Below are 17,689 nucleotides of genomic sequence, written 5' to 3'. Positions count from 1 at the left end.
TTATCAGTATGGTTTGTTACACACACCTATTCAAGTCTATCGTAGAGCGTAGAAATATAGAATAAAGCAGCAGAATTCTTTTCAATATCATTAAGCGCACATAAGGTTACACCTTCCATAACTTGATTCTTAGTAAACAAAGATACGTCAATCTGAACGGGGTGAGTAATGATGATTACAGAATTTACATTTTTGGCTGAACTATACCTTTAAGTACAAAAAGTATTTTATCGTGCTTACTTGTAATATACTTAATGTATGTTAGCAAAGGGTGGTAGGTTTTCCCTTTTGACATTCGGTGGGGACACAATAAACCCAAGTACCCGCAACTCCTCCTGCACCAAACACCAATAATTCGCTTTTCTGATTTGACCACAGTTCATGTCACTTAAGGTTTCATTACTAGGTTATGTTTGCCAACTATATTCATAACTCCTAATAAGGTTTTTTTTTTTGTGTAGTTTACAGCAGTCAATAAAGTAAAGAATTCTATTTTATGAACCAAAACATCAGCATTCAGAGTCTGTATCACGCATCACTTCATTGTAATCGAATTGGACCCAAGATGATTCTTTCTGAAAGAATACTCTGCTGTGCTGTAGTAACTAAACCACAACTGTAATGCGCCTCTGAGATTGACATAAACACCACGCGATTATTACAGTTTTTGTTATTTATTATTGTTTATGGATATTTCAGCTAACTCAATTTGAGTTTTAAACATTCAGTTGAACAACTGGAAGTTAAAGTTTAAAGATTGTCGCGCGGTGATGCTGTTCTAAATCCTGCTGCTGACCACAGAGTGCCACTTACATTTTGTTTTTTTTTTTCCCATAAAAGTAAGAATATTTGTCCCAAAATTATGTTAATGGTGGTAATGACTTATCCTAGCCTGGAAGATTGTGTATCTTAAGCCCCCCAACCTTTTTCTGTCAGTTAGTTTTATTATAGAGAGCTAATAATAGCAATAGATTGCACTTTCTCTTTGTTTGCTCTGTTTTGTTAAAACACCGTACTTCAAACTCATCGATGCAACTCTGTTCATTCCTGAAGCGAATTCTATATTAACTGTTTTGGGCTGCTGTTTTGAATTGGGTTGCAACACCTGTGAGTTTGCGCTAAAGGCGGGGCACTGTGCTTCTTGTCCGGTGGAGTTGAGTGGACTACATTCCGCCATTGCAAAAAATATTAAAAAATAAATACACGTCATTGAAAGTGCGAAATTACAAAAAACTATACATATATTTAATTGATGTTTTTATTTTTTCGTTTTTTCAAAATATCGCTTTTGATGGGACAGTTTGGCAGTCGCTTGGATATTGGTAGGGTACACGTATATATGTTTTTTCTATCAATGCTGATTTGTCTTTTCTAGTTAAATTTGCAGTGATAGAATTATTATTACTCAGAACTCAAGCACAACAAAAAAATAAGTAGATCCCATATTTTAGAACTTCACTGAGGGGGCTAGCTCATTCCTCACTCTCATGATACAGAGAGAGGCCGCTCTGCATCTATTATTGGCCTGTACCGTAAAAATATTGCTGTACTCATTTTCTGAAAATAAGAAATAATTATTTATACATAAATACTACTACTACAGTAAACACTTTAAATAATTAACTGCAAACACATTATGTTACTAGCTATAAACAAATTCCCATCAGAGAAATGACATAACTGCAATTCAACTGTGGTGCAGCGTTGCCATATAGAAAACATTTTATTTTCTTTTTAAAGTAAAACTATGTTAGACAAAGTTGAATTGTGAATATAAATTACATAGTTTACCTAGAATGCCGCAAAAAAAACACGTGAGAGTGACTAGAAAAAAAGATTTGGACGACATCAAATGCCATGTGACTTAAAAACGGCACATCATTGTCTACCTTAGCCTGCCCTTTCAAATTCCCATAGAGCAATGATTATTTTATTAATTATATTTTTTTTTTTGTTTTTTTAAGAACAGTTGACATTAGTATAATTAAAGGGCAATATAGCAACTCCATACATTAAAGCCTTAAGCTGAGAAAAACATTTACACTGAATAAATATTAACCATTAGGACTAGTGGATGTAATTCACCGCTTTATAGACTGACGTTTATCGCGGTCAAAGAAGTAACGCCAAATTGTGTGAGTAAACAAACATGAATCTATTTGTGGTCAAACCAAACAGGGTATGTTCACTGCAAGAATAAACAATGAAAAAAGGTGTGAATTGCGAATTGAAAAACATTCAATATGGAATACTAACTTTGCCATAAATTCACACATATGAGGTTGATGAAAGTTACAAAAGCTCTTTAAGGGATGAGATGGGTGGCTTTAAAAGAGCTTTGGGTCTCGGAGGATTCGGAGCGGAGCTCTACTTGGAAGCTGGGTGTACTTGGTGAACGGGCCTTCGGCGCCCCTCAGACACGGAGGGTTTGGCCAGCTATCCGGGCAGAGCAGCAGACGCACGGCCCCCGGTCTGGATCTCTCTCGATGTGATGTTGAGAGAGACGTGCTTGTATGTAGCGAGACGAGACGGAAGATCACCGGCGATGCGCTCGAAGATGTCGTTTGACGAAAGAGTTCAGGATCCCCATCGCATTCTTAGAAGAGATTCCGTGTCAGGCTAACCTGCTTCAGCACTTTGTACACGTAGTATAGCCGTAGCTCTCCTTCCTGGACTTTCTGCGCTTCTTCCTCCTTTAGCGGCGGTCTTACGTGACGGCCGTCCTTGGAACCCTTCTAGAGAGCGCGACCTTCGCTGGTTCAGGCATGTTTTTCTACGATCGTTTAGAACAAATACAGAATATGTTCAAGAGCATGTACTGGGCATTATTGAATGGCTCATTGCTAATTTAAGAGGCCTGGCGTGCTGTTCCCTGATGTGTTCTTGTCGCACAGTGAATGAAAGCAACAATATTTCATTGGTTAGAAATCGGTGGGCTAGAAAGACACATCAGCCCATCACAGGGCGTTCTCAATTTGAACGCTTCCCGTCGCCTCCCAACACGCGCTTCTTTGTTGACTTTCCCGCTCAAGATGGAATTGTCTTTGTGTTAAACACACAAATCGTAAGAAGAGAAAGAAAAATAACTATTTTCATTGTTTTGCACACATAAAGTAACACGGGCTCTCATTTAATAGTTAACCCGTTTTAATACCATTTTTTTTCAAGGAAAACACAATTTAAAATTGATATAAGCAAAAACACCCGCTAGGTCCATGCAATTAAAACTGTATTTGTATAGTATAATCCTTGCACGATGTACAATTATCGTTGCAAAGATTACATAAAAATTTGGTTCTACAATATATTTAGTAGTCGCTATCAGTGGTGAGTCATAGTAAGGTACAAAATGGCAGACATTGTATGGAGAAAAATTAATTAAAGACCTTAATCAAACATACGATGAACCACTAGTATAGCAATTATTATATGTTGCTATCAAATTTATGCGAAAATTGGTAGTTCTGTATGTGTTTCAGGGTATTCATCATCTCTTCTCAGGGTGTTCTGGATCCAGACTGAAGCTCCGTGGCAAAACAGAGAAGAAACAAAATAGAAACATAATTAGCGTAGCTGCTGTTCCAACCAAGTACAATTGCTTTGTTTAACCCAAGCTAAAGAATAATAATGTGCATTTGATCAGATATAACTGCAGTGCACGATATGAGATGCATTATTTGAATGCTTGGCCAAAGAGATGTGTTTTTAATCTAGATTTATAAACAGTGTCTGAACCCAACCTACGAACATTATCAGGAAGGCTATTCCCAGAGTTTGGGAGCAGCATGTGAAAAAGCTCTACCTCCTTTAGTGGACTTTGCTATCCTAGGTACTACCAAAAAGGTCCAGAGATTTGTGACCTTAGGGACCGTTGATGGATTGTAGAGTGGTAGAAGAAATAAGATAGTTAGGTATGCAGGAGCTAAACCATTAAGGGCCTGTAGGTAAGTAATATATATTTTTTATCTTGTAACTGATCTACGGAACTTCATAGGTAGCCAGTGGAGAGACTGTAGAATTGGGGTAATATTGATAATTTTTCGTAACCGCCTGCATTTTGGACTACCTGTAGCTGTTTATTGAGGATGCAGGACAACTCAGCTAGTAGTGCATTACAATAGTCCAGTCTAGAGTTCGTGAAACGCATGAACTAGCTTTTCTGCATCAGAAACAGGTAATATATTTCGTAGCTTTGGCAAGTTTTCTAAGAAAGAAGAATTGCTGGTTTTGTAACATGGGAATATGGTTTCAAAAGACAAGTTGCTGTCTAATATAACACCCAGAGCTTTTGACTGTAGAGGATAGTAACAAATTGTAAAACTAAGAGATCTGTGTAAGTTTTTTTTTTTTTTTTTTTTTTTTTTTTTTTGGTCAATAAATAATATTTATGTCTTATCCAAATTTAATAGGAGACAAAATTATGGTTCATCCAATCTTTTACATTTTTAACACACTCTGTTAGCTTAGATAAGTTAGAAGTTTCATTCTGGTCTTGTTGAGGACTTGTATCATCAGTATAACAGTGGAAACTAATCCTGTATTTTTTAATAAATGTTACCAAGGGGCAACATGTATATTGATGAAAATAGGCAGAGGATCTCTAGGACAAGAATTCTTGTGTGCCACTCCATACTGGTGATAAATGAGATGACTACCGTTTAAATAAACAATGTGGTAGCGATCGGATACTAAAAAACCATTCTTAAGCCTTGCCCGTGGACTAACCTGTATAGTTTGTAATCTATCTGTGGAATATTTTCATGATCTATGGTGTCGAACGCACAGCACGAAGATCACAGGAAAAACTAGCAAATGAGACGCAGCCTTGATCTGAAGCAAGAAGCAAGTCAATTTGTAATTTTTAACAAGTGCTAGTTTCTGGCTATGATGGGGCCTGAAACCCGATGAAATACTTCATAGAGATCTTTTTTTTTTTTTTTTGTAGGAGAGGAGCACAATTGAGCCGACACAACTTTTTCTAAACTTTTAGACCCTAAATGGAAGATTTGAAATGGGTCTGGTTCAATAGGATTCTAGTTGTGGTTTCTAATAGGAGGATTAAATAACGCCAGCTTGAATGGTTTTAGGACGTGACCTAAAGATAATGACGAGGTAATAATATTGAGAAGCGGTTCTTTCTGTACAGTTATCAGAACCCTTTCAGTAATTTAGTGGGTACATGATCTAAAAACATGTTGTGGTTTAGATGCCAGTGATAAGTTTATTTAACTCTTCCGGTCCTTAGTTGTAAAGCAGTGCAGTTTATCTGTGGGTGCGATGGATACAAACTGAAGTATTAGATGCTGTAGATATCTACATTTTGCTGGTGTTATTTCTGATGTTATCTATTTTATCATGTGAATAAAATCAAAAGGCATTACTATTTATCTGTGAGGGAATATTAGATTGGGTGGCGTCTAGTCATCGTTAATCTAGCCACTGTGCTAAATAACAACCTTGGATTGTTTTGGTTTGTGGATATGCTCGGCCTCTGACAGTTATTCAGAGTCTGTCTATAGCTGGAACATATGTTTTTACATGCAATTCTAAAAAACTTCCAAGTAGTTTTTTCCATTTGAATGAAGATTACGAGGTTTCTTTCTTGAGAGAGGGGTATTATTGTTATACCATGGCAAGCTATGTTTTTCTCTAACCTTTTTAAATTGATTGAGGAAACAGCTTCTAAATGTATTAGAGAAGATAGTGTCCATGTTTGCTAGTCATTTTGTCTAGTTTGTTGTGTGTATTTATGGGTACACATGACCAGTTGAGATACAATCAGGCAGGTTATTTCGTATCTATATCAGTAAGATCGATTCAAATGCGATTAAAATTAAAACTCACGTATGATTAAAATGATTAGTGGGCCCGGTGACGTTTCAACTTGACTCCAAAAAGAGTTTATTAGGTCCTCAGTAAAGTTATAATGCATTATTTGTATTATCAACATGAATGTTAAAATCTTAGACTATTAGTGCTTAATTCAACGGTTAAAACCAACAGGTCTGAGAGGAAATCTGCAAATTCTTTTAGAATATCTGTATATGGACCTGGTGGTCTATACACAGTTAGAGCAAGAGATACTATAGATTTTCTTTTGGCATATCTGACAGTGTAACATTAAGCAGAAGTATTTCGAATGAGTAAACCTGTGATCCTGTTTTTATCAATCAATTCTGTTTAGTCCAGTCCGTTACAGACAACCTTTTCACAAAAATAAATGAATGAATAAACAAATTCTGAAAAAAGGCCTACCCTTTATACATATTTAACCAATGCACATACATTTTTTCACTAGATTTGATCATACAAGATAAAACAAGTTACAAAATACATTTCCCAAAATATGTTTAATTACAAACATACAGTCGAGGCCAAAAAAATATTGGCCCCCTTGGTAAATACGATCAAAAAAGGCTCTAAAAATGTATCTGCATTGTTAATCCTTTGGTCTTTTATTTAAAAAAATCACAAAAAAATGCATCCTTTCATTGGATAATAAGAATTTAAATATGCAGGGGAAATATCATTATGAAATGAAATTGTTTTTCTCAAATACTCGTTGGTCACAATTATTGGCACCCCTATAAATTCTAAACACCAATATGAGTAAAATATCTCTGAAGTATATTCCCATTCATATTCACAATTTTGAGCACTCCCAGCATGATTATAAACATGAAATCATCCAGCTCAGGCTTCCTGTTTCACAGAAATATAAAAAGAGGAGGGAAAACAAAGCCCACATTCCCTTAATCATCCATCACAATGCGGAAAAAACCCAAGAATATATTTCTGATGTGCAGCAAAAGATAATTGAGCTTCATAAATTGGTGAAGTGGCTTTAAGAAAAGAGCTAGAGCAGTGAAAATTCCCATTTCCCCCCATCAGGGCAATAATTAAGAATTTCCAACCAAAAAGAAAATTTTACAAAACTGCCTGGAAGAGGGACGTGTGTCTATATCGTCCTAATGTGCAGTGAGAAGGAGAGTTTGAGTAGCTAAAGACTCTCCGGGGTCACAGCTGGAGAATTGCAGAAAATAGTTGAGTCTCTGGTTCAGAAAAACCTTTAAAAAAAAAGTCAAACAGAACCTACATCAACACATGATGTTTGGGAGGGTTACAAGAAAAATTCTCCTAGCTCATTCAAAAACAAACTAAAGCATATTCAGTTATCAGACACGACTGGAACTTTAAATGGGAATAGCTTCTATGATCAGATGAAACTAAAAAATTAGCTTTTTAGCAGCAAACACTCAAGATGGGTTTGGTGAACACAGAGAAAAAAAACTACCCCATGTGTACAATGAAATATACTGCTGTATTTTTGATGTTGTGGGCCTATATTTCTGCTGGAGGTCCTGGACATCTTGTTTAGATAAATGGCATCATAGATTCTATCAAATACCAACAGAAAAAAATCAGTAAGTGACTGACTCTGTTAGAAATCTTATAATGGACCATGTTTGGATCTTCCAAAGTGTACAATAATCCAAACACAAACCTCAAAAAACAACACAGAAATGGGTCACTGAGCTCAAAACCAAGCTTCTGCTATATAGCCATTCCAGTCCTCTGACCTGAACCCTACGGAAACTGAGAGGAGTGAACTGAAGAGAAGCACCAACATGGAGCTGGGAATCTAAAGGGTCTGGAGGGATTCTGGATGAAGGAATGGTCTCTGATCTCTTGTCAGGTGTTCTCTAACCTCATCAGGCATTATAGGAGAACATTTAGACCTGTTAAACTGGCAAATTGAGGTTTCAAAAAGTATTGAATAAAAGGGGGCTATTAATTATGGCCAATGTGTATTAGAGAAAAACATTTATTTCATAATGATATTTCCCCCCATTTTAAATTCTTATTATCCAATGAAAGGATACATTTTTGTGATTTTTTTTAAAATAAAAGACCAAAAGGATTAACAATGCAGATTAATTTTCACAGCCTTTTTTTGATCATATAATAAATAAAATGTATTGATAATAAGTCATATAATTATTTAACACCATGTTTTTATACATTTTCTTACATTTGCAAAGTGAATTAATTGTAATTCCATATCACAATTATTCCATAGATTTACCCCTTTGACAGATATACACCTATTTTTAGCATTAGTTTTCTGGGTAACATTGAGAATATCACTGTATATTGACCAGTCTGACGGAGCTCATGCTTATAACAGTAGTTTGGTGGAGTAGACTCGTTTAGACCAATATAATCATTTGGTTTTAGCCAGATTTCAGTCAAGCATAGTACATCAGAACTATTATCTGTGATCATTTCATTTACAATAACTGCTTTTTGTGCCATTGCTCTAATGTTTTAGGAGCCCAAAACTTTAAAAATTGTTTTAGGTCATTTAGGTTTTTTTTTATTTATTTATTTTTTCTCTATAGCCTACATTACATTTATATTTGACCTCACTATTTGGGGAACAGACACAGTCTTTACATATCGGACAGAGCAAGTATTTTAAGTAAGGTTTACTAGTCTCATATAACTTGAGTTACTATTTTTAACAGTAGGTTCAGATTATGTATGCGTGTAAAATGATTAGTTACCCAAATATTATGAAATGCACTCTTTTTGAAAATGTGGGTGGCTCTTAAAAGAGCCTTTGGGGTGTTCTTGAGAACAGTGATGTGTTTATCCTCCGAAGCCGTACAGAGTGCGTCCCTGTCGTTTCAGCGCGTACACGACGTCCCATGGCGGTGACGGTCTTTCTCTTGGCGTGCTCGGTGTAGGTCACAGCATCGCGGATCACGTTCTCCAGGAACACCTTCAGCACACCGCGGGTCTCCTCGTAGATCAGACCGGAGAGATACGCTTGACTCCACCGCGGCGAGCGAGACGACGGATGGCGGGTTTGGTGATGCCCTGGATGTTATCCCGCAGAACCTTGCGATGACGCTTAGCGCCTCCTTTCCCGAGTCCTTTACCGCCTTTACCCTCTTCCAGACATTGTTACAGACCTTCAAGATTCTTCGTTGTACAACAGAAGATATGAAAGCAGAAGATGCGAGAGAAGAGCTTTACAGTAGTCTACAGGACCTAGTTGAAACACCCGAAGACGAGATTCTCTCTCTCTCTCTCTCTCTCTCTCTCTCTCTCTCTCTCTCTCCCTCTCCGTCTCTCTCTGTCTCTCTCTCTCTCAATTCAATTCAATTCAATATTGCTTTATTGGCATGAATGTAAATGATACAATATTGCCAAAGCTTAGTGTACATATATAGAAAAATAATAATAATATAACAATAATAATAATTAAATGAACATCACAGTAAAGGAACTGAATATTATATCTTAGAATATTAAACTATATATCTATATATATATATATATATATATATATATATATATATATATATATATATATATATATATATATATATATATATATTTTTTTTTTTTCCTGTAAAGTTGGGCATTTTTAACATTGGGAGTCTAGGGGATTGACCCCCTTTTGCAGCCAGCCTCAAGCGGCCAGTCGATGAATTGCAGTTTTAGTCACTTCCTCATTAGCTTTACGAGAGAGAGCGCGAGGTTGCCGCTCGGGTCAGACCAACACACGTTCACATGCTCGCTCGCTCTCTCTCTCTCGCTCTCTCTCTCTCGCTCTCTCTCTCTCTCTCTCTTCTTTTTTAAATGGAGATGGTGTGTTAAGGAAGCACTGGTTACAGTGAATGATAATGGGGGGTTGGTTTTTAATTGGTAATTTTGGTAATGCTGTTATTTATTTATTTTAAAAAGAGGAAATGTGTGTGTAATGTGATTGCGATGTAATAATGTATATCCACAAGGTTTTTTTTTTTTTTTTTTTAACTATGGTGAATAAAAAGGGGTGTAAAAGTCAAAGTCTCTTTTCTCTCTCTCTCTACTGTACAAAGGTGTGCGCCCAGCTAACACACGTGACTGAACCGGGCCATATTCGTCGCTATGACGTACCAAATAACGCTCCAGCGACGTAGTTGGGTCAATGCATAGGCTTTTTTCTTTGATAAATTTCCACACTGAGCTCAGGTTGAAGCTCTTAATTTTGAAATCTCAAAGTGCACCAGATAGACAATTGTAAAACTTTAAATTATATTATTTTTATTTATTTATTTGTTTATTTATTATTATTATTTTTTTTTTATGCAAGGCCTTGCCCCCAGATCCCCAGACAGACCGAGGTCCATTTTCCATAATCTCACATTCCTGCGGGAAACACTGTGATGTGGTTGTGTATGATTTAGGAATAGAGAAGAGCCTTTACACTGCTCAAATTCAGGCCGAATTTGACCAGGGTCAAATTAAAAAAACAAAACAAAAACTTTTTTTAAATATCCAGGATCTTGGGAGGTGAAATCCAGCGCTGTGGATACCTCTCTCTCCTCCTAAACCTTTAGTCGTGTGGGTCCAGGACAGCTGTGTTAAAACTAAAGAATCAGATGCATTTGTGAATGAAATGTCACAAGCACAAAAATAATGCATGTGAAAAACTACATTAACACCAATAAAGAGCAAATTACACAATTTACAGGCCTGTGGCTTGAGGGGGAAAGCTGGAAAAGTGATAAGTTATCTGTTTATTAGTTTAATGCCACACTGTGTTATAAGGGGGAATGGTAATAGCCTAGATAAGAGTTTGATTCTATTAAAAAGGTTAAAGGGATTAGTCAGGTCAAAAAATCACGCCTCGATTGTACATCGGATTGTCACATTTGTGAACAGAAGCACATTAAAAAAAAAAAAAAAAAAAAAAAAAATACTAATAATAATGATAATAATAATAATAAAATCAATATTTTACTTGAATATTGCAGCTCATTTAGCCTAAATTTAATCAAGCGCATTTCCAGAAAGAAAATGGATCAAAATATAATAAAAAAAATTTAACTGCAGTCTGTCAAATAATTGTTTTAAAACAAACACAGACAACAGACATACGAAGAAAAAAAAGAGAAACGCAAAGTATGCATATATCTGATTATGAGACTACAACAACAACAACAACAACAACAATAATAATAAATAAATAAACAAAAATAATAAATAAATGTAATGGGTTACCAGTTACTCTCTTTAAAACTTAATATGTAGTGTAACTCAATAGCTTTATTAACGTCATTTATTTACATTTGATTGCTTTTTGATTACTTTTTCTACATTTCTAACAAATGTTTTCAACTGTTAATCATTTTAAAAATTTAAAGCATACCAAGGTTAACACTTTACCGTAAGCACAGTCCCAAAATAAATGATTGATTGTTTCTTCAGACTGAAGGAAGGAGGTAAATGAGGGAAATGCTATTGTTAAATTTAGCAAGTTTGTAATTTACCAGATAGTAATTATGGATCGTTTTGATAGAGACTTCAACAACTTTATTAGCCTAGACACAAAGAATTTCTTTATTATTTTATCGAAGAAGCCCAAACTCTTCCCTTTCTGTATCACTAAATGTTATCCCAAAAACTCACACAAGCAGGTAAAGAAATCTGAGATCTATTAATAACTGAATGAATGTCTTTGATTGACGTGCTATTGAGAAGACTTTGGTCAACAAATAAGTTTAAAGACCTTTATATATATAATATTATTGTTCCAAATAAAATAGCTATGTAAAGAAAAAAAGTATAATTATATATAGCATATAATTGACCAACTTATTAAATCCTTTATAAAAACTAGATAAAGTCAAAGGTATTTTAGAGATGTCAAAGTTGCAGTGCAAAATAAATAAATAAATAAATAAATAAATAAATAAATAAATAAATATAATAAATAAATAAATAAATAAAAATGTAAAACCTCCAGCTGAATTAATCTGGAACATGATGTGGGATTGTTTAAAAATGTCTTCATCCGTTTAACTTTAAAGAATTATTAAGAGTGGAGAAGAGTTTTCTTCATCATGGAGCTGTCTAACGTCACCATGTGAACGTTCTATAATGTAACATTCCATAAATCACAAAGATATAGTTTTGGGTAACTTTTTTGAGTGGTGTTGACTGTCTCTTCATCAGAAACTAAATGTGTTTGTAAATATCTGCTTAGGTGTAAATGTTTTGAAAGTGCTGTACATATGGATATTGATGCCCCATCAACAGACATAAAGCATGTACCCCTACTTCCAGGAAGCATGGCAAACCCTCCCAAAGAAATGTAATTTTCATATTACTAATAAGTAAATTTTGTTGACATATATATAACTACATAATCATGAAGGCCTCTAGAATCATCCAAACAAAACAAATCTTAGATCAGGAGATCTATAGTTTTTTGTATACTTAGTCAAAAGTGCGGTGGGCAAATGACTTGTAAGTACATATCACGGGGAAATGGGGTATACTGTGTTAACAGGTTAATAAATCAAGGTTATTGGTCTTGTTTTCTGCCTTTTGCTTTCATAATATCCCACCTAAAACATAACTTAACCCTTTAACTGACATCTCTGCTGTACAGTAGACCTTAATATAATAGGGAATGAATCTGTCAAAAGGAGGAGATGAGAGCACAATCTTTCCACGGCTCTACTGCCCCTCTTCTGTGTCTGCCTTTGTCATGAGGGGTGGAGATCTCCAGTTTTCAAGTGACAGCAGCAGTTTATAAACTTCAGGCAGTCACACAAGACGAAGAATGGAAAGATAAAGAGCTAACCCATTGAATTAATTGATGTAGATTATCTTTTTCTCCCTTTTATGACATTATGTCTCGTATAGGGCAAAATATTGAGGCCCCCTCATCCAGTTTGGATGTGTTTCATTCTAATTGGTCATGGACCCTAATTAATTTTATGACTAGTAGCTTATGATTCCATTGTAATGCTGAAATTCAGACAAGTAATGAATTTACATTTACATTATTATATGAAATCACCTATTACAGTCAGCCATTGAATACTATGGGCCTAAAAAAACAATGTGTAATTTTCTCTCAGGTATACCATTTTTATTATATAGATGTAATATTTTCTTCATTTTATTTATTTTTATTTATTTTCATTTAACTAACATACTTCTAAGAATGAAAATATGTTCATATTCAATAATAAGTAAATAAATAAATAAACAAACAATCATGAGTGTAGCCTAATACGATTTTCAAGAAAATAAACTAAAACCTGGGGAAAATAAATGCAGAACATGTTCACATAGGACACTATTAACATGACTATATGCATGAAACCATTCAGAAAAATTTGGGCACAAATGGGTCAACATCTCTTGTACTGTCTGACATTTCTAGTAATAAACACATTATTTGTACAAAATACTTTGCATATACATTCATCTACTTAATTCATCCCACAATTTCTGCACTTGTACTAGTCTTTCTTCACATAAAAAGTTATGTATTTTCCAGTAAATCATTCTGTGTTCTTTTCTTGTTTTCTGTTTACATGTCTTATACAACTATGATAAATTTTGCTTAATTTTGTTATATTGTAAAATAAACTCATTACAATAAACATAAACCAAAAATAAGTAAGACCACCATTGAGCCATCTTTAAAAATAAAAACAAAAATAATCATAATCAGTATTTCCTCGAAAACCTAGAACAGTTCCTAGTTTGTTGCTTAATAGTATTTCACAATATTAATTTGATTTGACTCGACAGGTGTTCATAAGCAGCTCCATAGAGCCTATTACAATTATTTGTTTAAACCTTCATTTTTGCTGTGCTATTTAAATTAATTCAAACCTCTTGTTACGGTATTCCTCCATCAACGGTTTAGCCAGCAGATCCAAAAGTTTTTGTTCAACTTATCTCTGTTCTACATAAACCAGACTATTGCGTCACTCATACCTTGAGGACCCACAAAGCCTTACTTTTTACCCATATTACATGAACTGTATTCACTCCTTTGTCTTCACACCAACCTTTCTTTATGTGAGGGTGCTCTCTGGATAATTTGGTTAGTGACTTAGCCAATTAGTCACTGTTTCTCTGCCGTCAAGTCTAAAATATTTACCTTTACCATTTGAATAACAAAGTGTTAACTTGTTAAAATTTAGACCCTCAGTTGAATTTTGCCTTGGATTTTAAACCCATTATGGACGGCAATCTTAAATTTCACAAATCCAAATCATTTTAAACATATTAATCCAGAGAGTGATTCAAATCAGCATCATAAAGGCCAAAATAAGTCATTATTACCCGTAGCAGACAGAGCTGGATAACCAATCCACTTACAGCTCGTCCCATGTTCAGTATTCTCTTTTCATTAGATTCACTCAGAATTATCGACTTCTGTAAAATTTCACTTAACCCATCTGTAATGATAAAACACTCATTTCCAGAGGTTAGTGACACTAATACACAAAACAGAAACAGAATTGTCCCCCAAAATATCCTCACACACGCACATACTAAACACATCAATATTTAACAGCTCATTTCAAGGTTTACTTTTGGTGTTAAATCTAAAGATTTAAACTTAACTTTTTTCTGTAAGTTTTACCTACACTGTAAAAAAAAAAAGTTTTTTCACAGAAATATACTGTATTATTTTACAGATATTTTCAGTTTTTTTAAAATTACGTGTAAATGTCATGAAAATACAGAAAAAAACTTTTATTAAAAACATTAACCATAAAATAAAAGTAATAATCTGTAAATTCATATAATGAGAAATTATAGGCTTTTTTACAGGATTATTCTTTTGTTTTTAATTGGCTTGAATGTTAAATTACATTAAATTCTATGTAAAAAGACAAGAAAATTCACATATTTAAAATTAAGACAACTATGTGTTTTTTTACTGTGAAACCTTAAATTTAAGGTAAATGCATGTAAAAAAAAACAATCGTAAAAAAAACGGGTAAAAAGTCTGGCAGCAAAGTTGCCAAACACTTACCGTCAAATTACAGTAAAAAACCTTAAGTTATTCTACGGAATAATTCTGTTTTTTTAAATACAGATATTTACTGTAAACATTTTCTGTATTTTTACCGTTCCACTGCTAAAGAATGAAAAGAAAATCTCATTAAAAAATGCCTGTAGAATGTTAAACAAATGAATAAATCTGCATATAAACTGGAGATTATTGTAGAAATACCTTAAAATTATACAATTAATTAAAGTCTTCTGTTTTTACACAGTATTCTTTGGTAAATTCGTAACATTATCAATTACATCCACAAGAATTCCCTGTCAAAGTACAGATTTTTAGGTGTAAAACACACAAAAAATTACATAACATTACTTAAAATACCGTATTTTAAAAGCTTTAGGTTTTTATTTTATGGGATTATCAAATATATTAATATTAAATTCCTGTTAAATTTAGTTTTTGAACTGTAGAAAAAATAAGATCACATGATAATAGCTTGCAAAGCCATATTTTTTTATAGTCATTACTTTATATAAACAATATTTGACAGTAATTACAAGCATTTATTCAATATATCTACATACTTTCCCCATTAATGTATGGGGTTTACTTTGAATAAACATACTTTTATAGTAATTAAAAGCAACTATCCAATATATTTACAGACTTTCTCTATTAATGTATGGGTTTTTATTTTGAATAAAACTCACTTTTATAGTAATTAAATGCAACTATCCAATTTATATACATTCTTCTCCCATTAATGTATAGGGTTACTTTATATAAACATTGTTTTATAATACTTAAAAGCAACTATCCAATATATCTACAAACTTTTCCCAATAATTCATAGTTCACTTTATATAAACTTTGTTTTAATTTAAAGCAGCTATCCGATATATCTACATACTTTTCCTATTACTGTATGGAGTTTACATAGTTTCTTTTATTTACTATAAAACAGTGTATCCAATATATCTATAGACTTCTGCCATTAATGTATGAGGTATATTTTCCAAAAGCATTTTTGATAGTAATTGAAATTAACGATCCAAGACATACATGTCAGACACTCTTCAGAGGAATATTTGTTCTGCAGTGTATACATAGGTTCATTTCAGCTTTTTCAATTTGGTCTCATATGTGCTGTGTTGGAATTGCTGTCAAACTATCTCTGAATGCAAATTCTAGAACTAAGTTTTGTATTTAGCTTGTAATTTGCAGTTATTTCTAAAGGTATATATATATATATATAAATATAACACACACTGAATTAAAATCAGAATTTAATTAAATCCTTTTCATTTTCACATTTTACATTTCATTTTAAACAATGTCTAGAAAAATTACACTCCAAGTGTAAAGTGTTACACATGCTATTGCTGTTCAAATTTTACACTATGGGGTATTTTAACACCTCTGCTGTTGTTTTAAGCGTAATTAATAATGTCCTCTTTTCAGTGCAAACAAAAAAAATAATGTTAATTATGATAAAAATAAAGTTAATGTAAAAGGATAGACATAAAATCAGGAAAGTCTTCAGAAAGATGTATACATTTCAACATTTATTGAACAAAAATGGGCAAAGTGGCAACTTTAAAGCATATACCAGATGTGTAGAGGTTAATTAGTTCAGTCACATTCATTAAGTGTTGCACAGAAACAAAGTAATTAATAAAAACACAAAATCATCAAATTTACCTAGACATGAACAAATATGACGTGTAGATTTGAGTTGTGTAGCATCCATGAATGATGTTCCTCATCGTCCCATCAGTGAGCGTGTATGGCTGTGTGGTCTCTTCTCTGCAATCAAGCTGTTCTTGTTAGTGCCTGCAGATAAAAGACAAAAGTAACACTCAAGGTCAGCTCTCCAACTGTTTTTTTTTTTTTTTTTTTATATTAAATGTGTTTTTCATATACAACCCATTTGGCAATATTTTTAGGCAGACAATAGGTATTGACAGAAATGTCCAAATGTACCTTTTTGAAGATGTTTTTCAGCTTGACAGGATGACATTTTTCCAGATCCCTTGCAGCCTTGTAATGATGGTGGAATCAAATGAAGTAGGGAGACCAATTGAAGCAATATAACTGTCCCATTCTAAATAACAGATGTGACAAATTCAGCAAAAAATGCATGAACACAGAATATAGATACAACATGAATATAGATATTCTTATTCTGAAATATAGCCTAAACTTAGACAATCTGTTTCATACTTCTTAACAGCTGATTCAGAGGTCAACTGGATCCTTGAAGGTCTTCTGAGGCTTCTTGAAAAAAAAGAAAAGAAAAACAATTAATAACAGCATCTCTCTCAGGAACCATTCTGCTAAGTTGATTGTGTAGTCACACAGTGGCTCTGTTCACAACCTGACATTAGCACGCATCTCAGCTGACACATATGGCCATATACTTTTATTACAGGATTCGTTAAAAAATGAAAAGTTCATCAGCTTACTCAGCCAAGACTTTTGTTATCTTTGAAACACAACTGAAGATTTACAGTTTCACCTACCTTTAACTCACATTCATACGCAGCCCTGCACGTCACCTGTAGGAGAAAAAACATACAATCCGTCCCGTCAGTTTATATAAACCGACACTTTTTTGTTAAACCGAGGGAACAGTTTAAGAGTACGGTTTACAAACTGAGGGGACGTATTGTATTTTTTTCTCCTACAGGTGACGTTATTGGTTGGTTACTTTCACGATACTTGCATAAACGAAACGTTACTTGTCATAAGAAACACTTCACGGAAGCGCGTTTGTGTCTTGACGCAGATATGACGACACGATAGCCATGATATTCAGCTCTGAGAACAAGCAACGCAAGACAGTAGCGAATAGAAGTTTTTTAA

Source organism: Cyprinus carpio, chromosome B3 (genome assembly GCF_018340385.1).
Source record: "Cyprinus carpio isolate SPL01 chromosome B3, ASM1834038v1, whole genome shotgun sequence".
NCBI lineage: Eukaryota > Metazoa > Chordata > Actinopteri > Cypriniformes > Cyprinidae > Cyprinus > Cyprinus carpio.
Note: the sequence above shows the minus strand (reverse complement) of the source record.